The 3,447-nt window shown below is 35.5% G+C and overlaps 1 non-coding gene across 1 annotated transcript; it reads right to left on the reverse strand.

Moving 5' to 3' along the window:
* Nucleotides 1–1,401: 1,401 nt before the first annotated feature.
* LOC137771114 (U6 spliceosomal RNA) lies at nt 1,402–1,508 on the reverse strand. The gene has a single exon (XR_011075326.1). It is a non-coding gene; the product is annotated as a U6 spliceosomal RNA (small nuclear RNA).
* Nucleotides 1,509–3,447: the final 1,939 nt, after the last annotated feature.

Below are 3,447 nucleotides of genomic sequence, written 5' to 3' on the forward strand. Positions count from 1 at the left end.
AAGTGTGTTTGTCTGCTATAAGGTAGATAAGCAGAAGATTAAGTATTATATGTTAGATAACCTTCCAGGTTCATTAACATATGATGCTTAAAGCTCATAAAATTTGATGAAATTTTGTAAAGTCTCATTCAGAAATAAACGTCCTCCTATGTCATGAAATGCTTTTTATAATTACATTTTTATTTTACTTTAATCTACAACTCATGGTAAAGTAGTAGTTTCCCAAGGGTGTCTGGGTACAAAGGAAAATGGAGTCACATTAATGGAAAAAAGTAGCTTCAAATATGCTTAATATTGCTGGCCTACATATTTCAGAAACATGGGGGCATTTCCACTTGATTCAGGGGTCTTTGGAGAGAATGAAATAGCATAGTGTAGTAGAGGAAAGAACACAGGCTTTGGAAATCTTGACAAAAATAGATTAAAATTGTGTAACCTTGGACAAAATAACCTTATTGAGCCCAAGCTTCCCCATGAGAAGAAAGAAGATAGCAACATTAGCTTCATAGTGTTTTTGTGGTGATTAAGGATAATATTTATAGGGTGACACTCGTTTTTTGGCATGTAGAAGGTGATCAATGTATGATAACAATTCTTATTATAAATTATCATTTCCAGTTATTAATAACAAAATTATCGATGAGATTCTATTTCAGATTTTATGTAGTAGTGGGAAATATAAATCTATCAAAATAAAAATAAAAGAGTGGATATTTGCTGGAAATCCTAAGGCAGAAATAATGAATAAATAAAACTATAGAGACAAATGTTAAGTAGCCGCTTCCAAGATTTTGGTAGATGCTGACTGAGTCTTAGCTGGTATCATAGCTGATGAATAGCCAAGTTCAGCACTGTAGTTTAACTTCATTGCTCCAGCCTACTCCAAAGATAAAATGGATGGAGGTGTTCTAGACAGAGATTATGATTATGAAACAGCTGTTCTCCACTTTCTCTTCTTCTCGGGTTGTATGCCTTTATCATTTAGCCTATAAAATAAGTGTAAGTCTAGTTTTTGTCAGTAACCAGAGTTCCTGTCTTAGCATTTTCTATCCAACTTTCCTGTCCTTGTCCTTACAGTTTTTTTCTTTTCTCCTCTCCTGACCTTCCACTCTGTCCAACTTCCCTTTCTTGTTTGCTTAATGAAAAGTCCACTTATCTTCTCAAAATTAGGTTCCTCAGGGCATTCTCAATCTACTTCACACTGTGGAAGGACACAGTCCTCCTTAAGAGTTATAAAATACACACTGGGATGTTAAAAGCAGTCACTTTCTGGCCCTAAGGACTCTTCATTGTGTTAGATTTAAACTGATCAAATCCCCAGATTTACATTTTAATATATATAGCTTTATCCACTGGCCTGGGGTTATCTTTGAAAAGTCATAATTTCTTCTTCTTCTTTTGTTTTTAATGGAACACTTTATGAATTTATATGTCATCCTTGTGTAAGGACCATGCTAATCTTCTCTGTATCATTCCAATTTTAGCATGTGTGTTGCTGAAGCAAGCACTCTTTCCTCCCTCCTTCCTTCCCTCCCTCCTTCCCTTCTTTCCTTCCTTCCTCCCTCCCTCCCTTCTTTCCTTCCTTCCTTCCTTCCTTCCTCCCTCCCTCCCTCCCTCCCTCCCTCCCTTCCTTCCTTCCTTCCTTCCTTCCTTCCTTCCTTCCTTCCTTCCCTCCTTCCCTCCCTTCTTCCCTCTCGCTCTCTCTCTCTTTCTGAGAAGGCGATCTCTTGTTTTATATATACATATACATGGTCTATTTGAAACAGTTTAAAACTTATTTTTACTTTTGGCAAGTAGACATTTTTTTCCTCTGTTTTTTTCTTTTTTCCCTAGAAAAAATCTTGCAATGCAGTCCAACATTTAAAAAAGAGAAATTGAAGCTTTTCTTGTTAGGGGGTAATTGGGATCAGACCTCTGCTCTTTCAACTCTGTTGTTTCCATGGCCCCTGAAGTATCTCTGAGGAACCCTAGGCCCAGAGAAACACAAATGAAAACCCTTGAGTTAGTGACAAGAGTTATTAACTGGAATTCTGAAGACTTGAGTTTTAGCTTTAGATCTAACATCAAATTTATATGTGTCACTGATAGGGTTAATTGTTTCATCTGTAAAACAGGGGTTTAGAACAGTGGTTCTCAATTTTGGCTGTGTATTAGAATCACCTGGGGAGCTTTTAAAAATACTGATGCTTAGGCCTCAGCTATACCAATTAAATTACAATCTCTAGGGCATGACCCAGGCAACAGCATTTTTTAGAGCTCCCCAGGTGATTCCAATGTGCAACCAAGTTTCAAAACTGCCAAAGAATTTTTGAGCAATTATGTTCCACAAATCCATGGTTCTGTGCAGCTTGTTTTGGCAGATGTAGTTAAAATGTGCAGAGTATATTCATTTATAGACAGTATTCAGTGAGGAGCAGGGATGAAGGTAGTTATAAAGATTAGAATGTAGGAAAAAAAGTTTTTTGATTATCTTAATAGCTCAGTGTGCTGGGCAAAACACTTAACTTTGTTATATCCCTGATGGGAGTGATTTTAACTTCCTGCAAAATGAGGCTCTCAACAGAGAAATCATATTTAAATGCAGTGTTATTATTTTTATACCAATAATGACACCATTTGTTAATATGACAGCCAAGAATTACACCTAGCTATTTCATTCACAAAATAAATAGAATAGGCAGATTGACTACTGAAATGTAAAATATGGTTAATATTCCTCAGTTGGTGGTATAGATTGAAGACAGATTGAATCAACATGTTAACAGTGGCAATCTCTGCTACTGAGATGCTGCATTAAAAGTGCCTCCATCAAAAATGCAAAGAGAGGAAAAAACCCAGGATTACTGCTATGTGCTTCTTGTCAATTATGAAAAACTATTGTTTCAGCTGAGTTTTCAAAGTAGGAAAAAAATTCATAGTATTGGTGAGCAGTTGACCCTGAAAAATATACAAATTGTATGACAATTTTCAGTCTACAATCTCCAAATGTCAAATGAATTTATTATGATTGGATAAATTACAATGAATACCAAATAGTTTAAAAATGATAGCAGAATTAGAGCAAAAATGATTGATATTAGGTATGTTAGTTGTATCACTAAACAGAAATGCCTTTTCATTTTCTTATTACCAAGGCCATTTACACATGTTCTCTCATATTTGGGCAGCTAATAGGTATTCAAGATTCATGTGCTTTAATCTCCCCTTTTAGCAAAGTAGTTCTTTTCTGGAAGTTGGTAACCATTAAATAAAAGAAAAAGTGCAGTTATCACTTGTGGCAGGACAATGTACTGATAATTTTATTACCTTGTTCTTAGGCTTTTTGCTGGAATAGATTTACCAACAACAGAATAAAAAAAAAATTATACACTTTCTGGACAGAAAGGTCAGCTTTGTGTTTTCACATGTTCTAGTCCTCCTTAGCCCAGAGGAAAGTTTATACTAGCT

The sequence above is a fragment of the Eschrichtius robustus genome, chromosome 10 (genome assembly GCF_028021215.1).
Source record: "Eschrichtius robustus isolate mEscRob2 chromosome 10, mEscRob2.pri, whole genome shotgun sequence".
Taxonomy (NCBI): Eukaryota; Metazoa; Chordata; class Mammalia; order Artiodactyla; family Eschrichtiidae; genus Eschrichtius; species Eschrichtius robustus.